Source organism: Taudactylus pleione, unplaced genomic scaffold, assembly GCF_031769625.1.
Source record: "Taudactylus pleione unplaced genomic scaffold, aTauple2 ptg000289l, whole genome shotgun sequence".
NCBI classification, from domain to species: domain Eukaryota; kingdom Metazoa; phylum Chordata; class Amphibia; order Anura; family Myobatrachidae; genus Taudactylus; species Taudactylus pleione.
The window spans coordinates 2,151,050-2,162,971 of NW_028284691.1; positions in this window are offsets into that span (position 1 = coordinate 2,151,050).

An 11,922-nucleotide genomic window follows, 5' to 3' on the forward strand; every position below is an offset into this window, starting at 1 on the left:
CTCTTGGCCAAGATAAGAAGGCCATTGCCATGCCTGGGCATAGAACCAAGAAATCCACATCTTTTGTGTGGAATTACTTTTACCCAAACCCTGACAACGTTTGTCAAGCCATTTGTAGCCTCTGTGAGACCACAGTTAGTAGAGGTAGGGACGTTAAACATCTAGGAACCTCTACGCTATTACGTCATCTGCAGCGAGCTCATGACAGGTGTTTGATAACAGAAACTACTGCAAAAAAAATAACAACAAGCAGTCCAGCATTAGCTAGATGCCTTCTCTCTACTAAATCCCAGCACCTGCAATCTCCACCGACAACACCTTCCTCCTCAATATCCTCAGGAATGATCAGTGGTAGTACAACATCCAATTTATTAGTGCTAAGTCACGGTGACTCCTCCAATTTCCAGGACACCTCAGAAGAAACTGAATCTTTGAGCGCTAGGCCTGCTGCTGCTGCTGCTGGTGGATCTTCATCCCAGAAGTGGACAAAGAAGACTACTAGTAGTATACCAAAAAAACAATTGACTGTTAAAGAATCTCTTGCAAGGGGAAGCAAGTATGACAGCTCTCACCCTGTCGCACAGCGGATCACTGACGCCATGACAGCTATGCTAATATTAGATCTGCGTCCAATATCCTCAATTAATGCAGTGGGATTTACACAGCTAGTTGAGGTCATGTGTCCCCGGTACCAAATTCCATCTCGGTTTCATTTTACCCGAAAAGCCATTCCTCGGCTGTACCAGGACGTTAAACAGAACCTAATTATTGGTCTGCAAAATGCTATTGTACCCACTGTCCACTTAACCACAGATATGTGGACAAGCGGTAGTGGACAAACTAAAGATTACATGACTGTGACAGCCCACTGGGTGGGTGAATCGCCTTCAGCAGCAGCAGTATCTAACAAACAACACCAGCTCATTCAGAGGCAGGCAACTCTGTGCATCACCGGATTCAATAAGAGGCATACCGCTGACAACCTCTTAGAAAAACTAAGAGATGTCATAGAAACATGGCTTACCCCACTTGGACTCTCCTCAGGATTTGTGATTTCTGACAATGCTACAAATATAGTGAAAGCATTACAGCTGGGTGAATTCCAACACATCCCCTGTTTTGCTCACACAATAAACTTAGTGGTGCAGGGTTTTTTAAAAAACGACAGGGGCGTTCAGGAGATGCTGTCTGTGGCCCGAAAAATTTCGGGACATTTTCGGCATTCAGCAACAGCGTGCAGGAGATTGCAGCACCTGCAAGAGCAGTTTCATTTGCCCTGCCATCAACTGAAGCAAGAAGTGGTAACGAGGTGGAACTCAACCCTGTATATGCTTCAGCGGATGGAGGAGCAGCAAAAAGCCATCCATAGCTATACGACAAGCCATGACATTGGGAGAGGAGGGGGAATGTACCTTACCCCAGCACAGTGGAGAGTACTTTCTGTCTTGTGCAAGGTGCTCAAACCATTTGAAGTTGCCACTTGTGAAGTGAGTGCTGACACTGCTAGCTTGAGTAAGGTGATTCCCCTGATTTCGCTTTTGGAAAAGCAGCTGGAGAAATTGAAGGATGATATTAAACAAAGTGATTCCGCAAAGTATGCTGGACTGATAGATCAAGTCCTTTGTTCGCTTCGCCAGGATCCACGGGTGGCCAAGATCTTGAAATCTGATCATTATATTTTAGCAACCATTCTTGATCCTAGGTTCAAGTCATATGCTGTGTCTTTCTTTACAACTGACCCAGATCTTAAAAGAACCAAAGCGCTCCTGGTGAGCAAGTTGGCAGCTGAAGTGACACATGGCACTACGATGACGTCTCCTCCTTCGGTTTCTGCAGCAGCAGCCAGAAAAAAATGCACCTTTTCCAAAAGACCCAGTGGTGATGCAGATAAGTCAAGTCAACATTTTGACATCTGGTCGGGTCTAAAAGATTTGCCCAACACCAGTGACACCTCTACCGCAACTCCATCTAATACGATTACCATCCAAAGAATGGTGGAGGATTATTTTCAGGACACCATACACGTAGACATGTCACAGAGTCCCTTCGAATATTGGAAGAAAAAAAAGGCAATTTGGAGACCCTTGTATAAACTGGCTTTGCATTATTTAAGCTGCCCACCCTCCAGTGTGTACTCGGAGAGAGTTTTCAGTACAGCCGGGAACCTTGTGAGTGAACGACGAAGGAGGCTACTTCCACAAAATGTAGAAAAAATGATGTTCATTAAAATGAACTGGAAATTTCACGAGGAAAACCTTTCCCACCAATCACGTCACAGTACAGATACTTCTGTAATGGTAGATTCCAGCGGGGATGAACTGATATTGTGTGAGGAATCGGATGATGTACACACTGATGAGGGTGAGGATGGCAATGATGGTGACATCATGCCACTGTAGACCTGTTGCCTTTAGTAGATTGGAAGATTTTTTTGTGGGGGCCCAAACAAACCAAGCACTTCAGCCACAAAGTGGCAGTACCTGTCGCTGAAATGCTTTGTTTGTTAAAGTGTGCATGTCTTTTTTAAGATCCAACATAAAGGGTGGGTGGGAGGGCCCAAGGACAATTCCATCTAGCACTACCTTTCATTTCTGCCACTGCTGTGTGGCATAGTTTCATAGATGTGCTTTAAACTGTGGTGTCTGTGCCACTGCGCCGCTGCTCTGACGCTTGGTCACCAGTCAGCTCACTGCAACCTTTGGCCAATAATGGTGAAACGAATAATTTAAGCTGTGAGGTGGTCTAAATTGACTGTAAATGACTGGAAATTAATGTTATTGAGGTAAATAACACTCTAGGAAGAAAAAAAAGCCCAATTTATGTAATTTTAGCTTTTTTTGCCAATTTTGGCAAAAAATCCAAATCCAAATCCAAATCCAAATCCAAAGCCAGTCACCGCAGTTTGGCAAATCCAAATCCAAATCCAAAGCCGGATGACGAATTAGAACCAAATCCAAATCCAAATCCGCCAAAAATGGTCCGGCGCACATCCCTATTCCCAGCACTGGACGGGAAGAGGTGGCTCTTTCCACCATTTGCACGCCCCCTACAAGTGCTGAAAGGAGCACCCACAGTCCACTTGCTGATACGCAAATTGAAGATGTCACTGTTGAAGTACAACAGGATGAGGATACTGGTGTAGCTGGCGCTGAGGAGGAAGTTGGCGAGGAGGATTCTGATGGTGATGTGGTTTGTTTAAATCAGGCTCCGGGGGAGACAGTTGTTCTCAGTGGGATGAAAAAGCCCATCACGGTCATGCCTGGGCAGAAGACCAAACATTCCACTTCTTTGGTCTGGCAATATTTCTATCCAAATCCGGACAACAACTGTCTTGCCATATGTACCATATGTAAAGGTGAAATAAGTAGGGGTAGGGACGTTAACCACCTAGGAACATCCTCCCTTATACGGCACCTGCAGCACGTTCATAAAAAGTTACTGTCAAGTTCAGAAACTTTGGCTAAGACCGTAAGCAGTCCAGGGACACCTAAATCCCGTTGTCCTGTTGTATCCAAGTACCTGCAAACCACACCGTCAACTCCTTCCTCGTCAATTTCCTCCTTAGTCAGGATCGGAAGTAGTCCTGCAGGCCATGTCACTGGCATGACTGACTCTCCTATCGCAGTGTTGATGTTTGCGTAGTTGTGTGATTATTTGCTACTGCGTATGTGCAAAAAATTCTGGAAACCCCCATGGCGCATGCCTACCACTGAGTGCTCGCAGAGATCTCCATTGCATGTACGATTGCACTCATTTGAGATGACGGTGCAAGTACATGGATGCAGTGACACACGGTGCGGGGAGGGATGGCAAGCGCGCGGCGCCAAAAAGCAGTGTGGCCTCGGGGAAGGGGCGAGGCCTTGGGGAAGGGGGCGTGACTTCGCGGCCCAAACCTGGTCCCCGGCCCGTAGTTAAACTTATAAATGGTGTGGTGGGGGGTGCAGGATGTGCGGGCATGAGCTCACTGTGACAGGAGCCTAGTGCTGCACTTAATGCTACAGTGCAGCACCCAGCTCCTGTCATTGAGGGGGAGCCTGCACCTTGATGTTGTCCCTCAGCGGGTGACACCCAGGTGCAGCGCGCACCCCCTGCACCCCCCTTGTGACGCAACTGCATGGATGTTCCTGAGCGGTGTCAGGGATGCGTCCTGAAGTGAAAGTATAAAAAGTCTGTCTAATGGGCATGTTATGGGAGTGTCACGGGCGTTTCAGTGAATGTGGCTGGGTTCTCAAATGCTGACCCAAAGCCACAGAGGCCATGTTTGGAGAAAGTTTAAAAGGAGACACTGCGCCAGCCATATGGCATTGTAAGTGCCAATGGTCTTTGCAATGGTGTACCGATGGTGAAGTGTTTGAGTCCACAGTCGGATTTGCTCTGTCCACATACATTAAAAGTGGGCGTTTCAGGGCTTGGAATCTCCGGTGCTCACAATTCCAGAAAGGGAAGGCTGAAACTAACATTTGCATATTATCGCAGCTGAGATTTCTGCATTAGATTTCATGCACTAGCATCTACCTTGAAGTAGGCCCTTAGTTCCAAACACTGATATGTGGACATGTTCCTATGAATGCACTAAGGGCCTGATTCAGCTAAGGGTGGAATTACAAAGCTGCACGATAGCAGCTTTGCAACTCCATCCTTGCAGATATGGTAATGCAGTAGGAAGCATCACACCTCCTGCTGCATTACTTATCCGAGCTGCATTGTAAAACGCAGCATTGGATAATCTGAGAGAACATTGGCCGGCTAAGTGACTCATGGGGTCATGCAAGCCGGCCACCGCAGATGAGAGAAAGAGGGCAGGAAATCTCTGTTAGCTGATGGAGATCCTGGCCTTTTTCCACTCCGCAATATTTCCACTTACATTTAAACATATTTGCCTACCCTCCTGGGACCTGGGACCTGCAGGAGGCTCACGATTTTTCGGGTAACCCCCCGTTCCCCCGGAAGTGTAGGCACTTCTCCCACATTCGACCCACTTCCTAGTGAAGTGGACATAATGGAGGGAATATTCCCGGGGATCTGCAGGTCCATATGTAGGCGGTGGGTACTTACGATGTGATTCTATGAGAATCGCGTCATTTAGCCCCCCCCCCTAATTTAATAATTCCCATGAGGGGCGGGGCTTAATGATTAGACCCGTCCGGTCCCACCCCCAACACCGCCCACCTGTTTCTCCTCCGCGGGCTTCTCCCGGAGAGGGAATCTCAGATGACGGTAAGTGTGCGTTTAAAGCATAATTTAAAGGGGCTTGATTTCACATTACCAGAAATGCAAACGGAGTTAGGGTCAGCTATAACCTCTAATGAGGAAGCCCATTTAGCAATGATAATATAACTCTACACATTACACATTTGCTTTTACTCTAAGTTTAACGCTAACCGCAGCCTAACCTTAACCCTAAGCCTATTTGATGCTCAAAATGGTTTATCGACATTCTGAATGTTGACAAACTGACTGCACAGCCTAAATAGGTGTGGAAAGCAGCTGTACATAATCAATGCAAAAAATAGATTTATTATTTATTATAATTATTAACAGTTGTTTATATAGAGCACACATATTTTGCAGCACTTTACAGAGAATATTTGGCCATTCACGGTCTTGCCCCAGTGGAACTTAAAATCTATATTCCCTGCCACATGAACACACACATATACACTAGGATAAATTTTACAGAATCCATTTAACCTCCTGCATGTTTCTGGATAAAAACTGTTTCAAAAGTGTATACTCAAAGAAAAAAAATATATAATATTGTAGTCTTTTTCTTTATTCAACAATGGAGTAGGACTAAGGGGTCTACTCATCATCACTTAATTTATAGAAAAGCATGTGAAAATTAACACTTTCACATACTTTTGAATAAATTAAGTGTCAGGGCTATTCATAATAATTTTTTTTCAAAACTTGATATGTTACTGTATGCCATCCTCAGATGGCATCCAGCCCCAATAATCTTCACAGGCTGCTGTTTTCACGGCATCCTGTGAAGAGTTACATTGCAGCCAGCAGATGAATCTATTCGGATCCCTCCCTGCTGTAACTGCACTGCAGAGCCCCGGGAGCAGAGAGCTCCAGGGCACAGCGGCTGTGTACAGCTGACACTGCATCCTGCTCTAACTCACCTGTCACGTTCTTCCCATCCAGGCTCCACAGCGCACTCCGGGTAAAAAGAGGAGACAGGTGAGAGAGAATGGGGGGGAGCAGGGGGGGCCATAGACCACACACCGGGGTAAGGATGGGGGGGAGGGGACAGAGTGTACACCGGGATGCCGGGACCCCGTAACAGGGGGAAGATAGATGGGGGGCCGAGAGGATACCAGGGGAAAGGATTTCAGGGGAAGGAGAGATGATACAGAGGGCAGTGGTGTTAGCAGGGGGCCACAGACGTTGGCATCTGTAGTTTGGGGGCTGCCCTGTGGGTGGGGAGGGAGGCACAGACCCCGGTGGCTGTGGAAAATCCATGTGGACATGGCAGGTGTAGGGGGAAAAGTATTACTTTTCCGAAAAGCTGACTCAGCAAAAAAAACAGCTTTTCGGAAGTGATACTTTTGTTAATGAGGTATAATGAATGCCTCCAAACTGATTTTTAAACTCGCAGCGAGTTTAAAACATAATTATCACAAGTGATAATTATGTAAAGATGAATAGATTCCTAAATGCTTCATATATAGGAGATGATGTAGAGTGAGTACTATTGGCCTGATTCATTACCGTTCACAACTGCGATTATGCCTGCAATTGGCCGTTTGTTGCGTATGCAAATTAACATTTTCACATAATTTTGGATAAATTAAGTGTCATAGCTATTCATCAAGTTCCGAAAAAGCATTTTTTTTCAGAACTTGAGATGTTACTGTACGCCATCCTCAGATGGCGTACAGCCCCTAATAATCTTCACAGTGCGCGAACCGGTCACTGTGATCGGGACTGCGAACTGTCTTCCACTGTGGCACTCTGACACAGTCACAAGATGGCACTGCACATACGCAGTACTTAGGTCGTGGCCATTTGGAACAGGGAACGAAGCCTCCCTGGAGGAGCAACATGGACTCTGTGCAGTAGCGCACTAAACTTTCAACACCCCCTCGTTACAAGCTTCTCCATGTTACACAAAAATTCAATGAAATCTTTTATGTAGTGGTCTCATGTAGGTGGGGCAAAATCAAATGTAGACAGGGTTAGCGCACCATTATCTTTAGCCACATTGGTATTAGGTGATGCCACTGCAGCTTTCAATGGTAGACAGGTAACAACAATGGCAGGCATGTAAGGTACCAATATGAACCAATATGTAGTACACATAGCATACCATAGACCGTAAAACGATGCAGAGAGGATCCTTGTTGCCAACCTACAACAGATATCGCATCTTCATTATAACTATGCAATACAGAGAGCATCCAAGTAATCACCATACAATATAGAGAGCATCCATATTGCAAAGACCAGTGCACAGTCACATACATAACAATGCATATGGGGCAGCACAGACGGTGTAATGGTTAGCATTACTGCCTCACAGTACTGAGGTCGTGGGTTTGATTCCCACCACGTCTCTAACTGTGTGGAGTTAGTATATTCTCCCTGTGCTTGCGTGGGTTTCCTCCGGGTGCTCCGGTTTCATCCCACATTCCAAATATATACTGGTAGGTTAGTTTGCCCCCTACAAAATTAACCCTAGTGCGTATGTGTGTGTGAGCATGTGATAGGGAATATAGATTGTAAGCTCTTCTGGGGCAGGGACTGATGTGAATGGCCAAATATTATCTCTGTAAAGCGCTGCGGAATATGTGTGTGCTATATAAATAACTGGTAATAAATAAATATACCCCCCCAGTTGCACTATGGAGGCATGAAAGTCCTTGGGGAGGGTCCAGCCACCACGAATCAGTGTAGCTTTGGGGCCATCTCTAGCCTATTAATGTCCAGCCCTGATATTATACTATGCCCCAGGTTAAACTGCAGAAGTGAAATGGACATAAAAAAAAAAAAAAGCTGAATTGCCCCATGGCCATTATTGTCCTTCCCTGAGACTGTCTGCACTGGTCTGGATTACTTGATGAATGTGATTTAGGTGTTTGCGGTCTTATGGTACGATTAGAGGTTCTAAATCATTTAAGAGTACTGGGATGCATGAGATATTTATCTGGTTATGTCCATTATGGTGCGTGGTGGGTTTTTGAAGGAAGCTGCAGTGATGCACAAAGTTTTGTGAAGATTGATTGGTAACCATTCTACAAATTAAAAAGACGCACAAGACCGTAACTATGGTTATGCGCAATGTGCCTTGGCACAAGGCACCTGCAGACAAGTATGATATTTTCTCCAGGGCCATCTTAATGTATAGGCACACTGGGCAGCTGACCCGGCAATCCAACCCTCTCCCCTTTTACACCAGGGAGCTGCCCGGGTTAACCCTTCAAAAACCCGGGTTTTAGCTCTGGTGTAAAAGGGGTATAAGTCATATGGCCCCTGTATAAAGAGTAACAACCTTGAAGGCAAACTTTTGAATTGGATAAAAGTGGTAAAACAGATCTTGTTAGAGAAAGAGACACAAGAAAGGGAATAGGAAATTAATTGTATGTACTTTAAGGATTATTTTAAAGAAACATCTGTAAGGACAGTAGGTCCAAAGTTGTTCAGTAAAGAATAATGCTAAAAACAAGAAATACATAGATCCCTGTAAGAAAAATACATAGAAATGTGAAGGTCCTCAATTAACATTGTGGAGAGTGCTAAATAGTTTATGATTTTAAATGTAAAGAGAAGTGCATGTAAAAACTGCAAAAGGTAGATTAAAGAATAAATTGATGACATTTCAGAAATGTGTTAAAACATCTGTTTAATCCTACGTGTTTGGAGATGCCCATACAATGTAGTTTGAATTTAAAAAAAAAAAAAAGAAATTGATTTTGAATCAGATGCTGAAGTTTTGCCATTGTTTGTCTTTAAGAATTCAGACAGTCTCCCTTTAAGAAATTCTGAAGGGAGGGGGAGTGATTGTTCAGAAGAAGTTGAAATTTCAGGTGAGTTACATACAGCAGTTTGTGCAGAAATTAGTGGACTTAAGAAGTAGTTAACGTGGAGAAAATGCATAAATCAATGTGTATGTTCAATGACATCTAATGGTGCATACACACGGCCAGATTTTTCTTCAGATCTGAACGATAACAATTTAAAAAATCATTAAATTATTCATATCTGAAGGAAAATCTGACATATCTGACATATCTGTCAGATCTGTCAGATGAACGATTTGAACGATGCGCGTTCCCGATGGTCAGATAACGATATCTGACATCTGATGTGTTTGCAGTCAGACTTGGACGATTCCATTCATTTTAATGCAGCCAAAAATCGTTCAATCATTCAAATCGTTCAAATCTTTGGTAAAATCATTCAAATCGTTCATCTGACAGATCTGACAAATCTGTCTGTGTGTATGCTCCATAAGTGTGATGTTAATGAGACATTCAAATATTTAAAGGTATGACATAATTGTTCTTGTCTTAGTTAACCTTTTATATGCCTAATTTACAAGAGGTTCAGTGAAAATCATTGCAAATTCTAAAACAAGCAGTTTATTTTGAGAGTCGATCTGCGTGTGGGAGAAGAGAGGAGTAACATTCCACAGGCGAGATTTCAGCGAGAAAGAGTAATGGAATTCACTGCACAGCCCGAAATGAAAGAAAAAAAATGTTTTCAGATAGAAGCACTGAATGACATTTACAAATCAAGTGGTTTTTATTTTTTGCTATTAACCTTTATTTTAATGATACTACATAAATATGTATAACTGTTGTATGGTTGTGGTATTACGGGAACAGTGTAAGTAGTTCTATCTACCTCTTCCTTAATCCTGTACAAGGATTTAATAAGCTAATGTTACCCACAGTGAGTAAGTTGGATTGTAACATTGAAGTGTTTCCAAAAAGTGTTGGAATGTAACGATTATTGTGAAGGTAACATTAATAACATTCTTAGATTAATTTACAAAATGCTGAAAATCTGAGAATGTATAAAAAAAAAAAAAAAAGGGTACAGGTTTAATACATCAATTGTACCTATTCTGCATACCACTCATAGTTTTTTTTACTGCCTTTTAGTCCCAAACATAAGAAGCAGTATGTTTAGACTAAACTGCCACAAGGGGGTGGTACTATCAGTCCTAATGTTAAAAGGATTGGCTTTTTGCCAATGCAATCTGATCGTTATACGATATGTAGATAATCTACAGTTATATATAACTTAAAACAAGATTAGTTGTATGAACCAATAGTGTTATTGAATACTCTGCACAAGTAAAAAAAATTATAAAGTATTTAAAGATAATACATGGATACTTTATGTAAATAAATTGTAACTTTTGAATAATGCAAACAAGGGATTGATACAACAGGATCCCATTGCAATAACATATAAATAATTTGAAGTTTATCATGTTGTAAAACAAGATATTATTAATGCATCAGCATTGGTTTTACCTGATTATAGTAAGCCATTTATACATGAGTCTAATGGAGCGTACACACGGTCAGATTTGTCAGACTTGTCAGATTTGTCAGATGAACGACTGAACGATTAAACGATTTGAACGATTTGAACGATTTTTGACTGCATTAAAATGGATGGAATCGTCCAAGTCTGACTGCAAACACATCAGATGTCGGAAATCGTTATCTGACCATCGGGAACGCGCATCGTTGATCGTCCATCGTTCAGGCATGTCAGATATGAACGATTTTCCTTCAGATATGAACGACTGAACGATTTTTAAATCGTTATCGTTCATATCTGAAGGAAAAATCTGACCGTGTGTATGCACCATAACTCACATGTTCCGGGGGTCCTTGAACAATCACATGAAAACTCTTGTCACCTAGACACTGTTAAGTGCTGACATAGTGTTAGGACACCCCTTAACCCTTAAAATCCTGAGTAAAGCTGGGTACACACTGACAGATACATTGGCCGATCAATTGATCCGTTGGGCAGTGTGTACCCGCGATATGTCGGTGAACGTCAGCCACCGGGACACGCCCCCTGGTCGCCGGGACCTGCGGGCAGGCACAGATGATGGTTGTTCAGTGTGTACGAACAACCATCATCTGCAGATATATCTGCAGATCACTCGATCTGCAGATATATCTGTATAGTGTGTACCTAACTTTAAGCTTAAAGAAAGCAGTTATCTATTGTTAGGCTTACGAAATACGAAGTAGCTTTGTTGTACAAGTAATGTCACTCTTAAAGGTACAATGGTTGAATACTGCTTTCGCAGATTTCAAAAGATGGGAGAGAATAGTGATAAAATAACAGTAAATAGTGACAGTGTCAAGGAGAACACTGTAAATATACACACTTTTTATTTTCTTGATCATGATTGTGTTGAACTAATGAAGCAGGAATCATTGTCCTTATTTAACATTTCAAATGTTTCTTTTGATGATGGAGATCCATACACAAGATATGTGGCTACGTCAGAGCACTGTCTACTGCATTCCAGTTATCTCAAAGGTTTGTAGTGATAAAAATGATGGTAAACTTGAGAGACTACACCCAAAGCTGAAGACAATAGACTGGTAGACCAGGCAACACGTGCTGCTGCCATAAGTCACTGCTCCCAAGGGCAACCCACTTATGTGGTAGATCCCGCCCCAAGATTGACTTAAGTACTATTACAAAGCTCCAGGTACAAGCTCCAGAGGCAAAGCTAGGAGATAAAGACAAATGGTGAGTGAGGGGAAGGTCAACGTTTATGACTACCAAAAGCACTTTACCCAGTTATGACCCAGATAATACATGGTGAGGTGCACTTGGGGAATAATACAATGGTGGCTATCACCAACCGTAGTTGGATAGCTCCGGCTTTTGCACAGACAGCACAGGCCTTCGTAACAGGATGCCTAATATGTG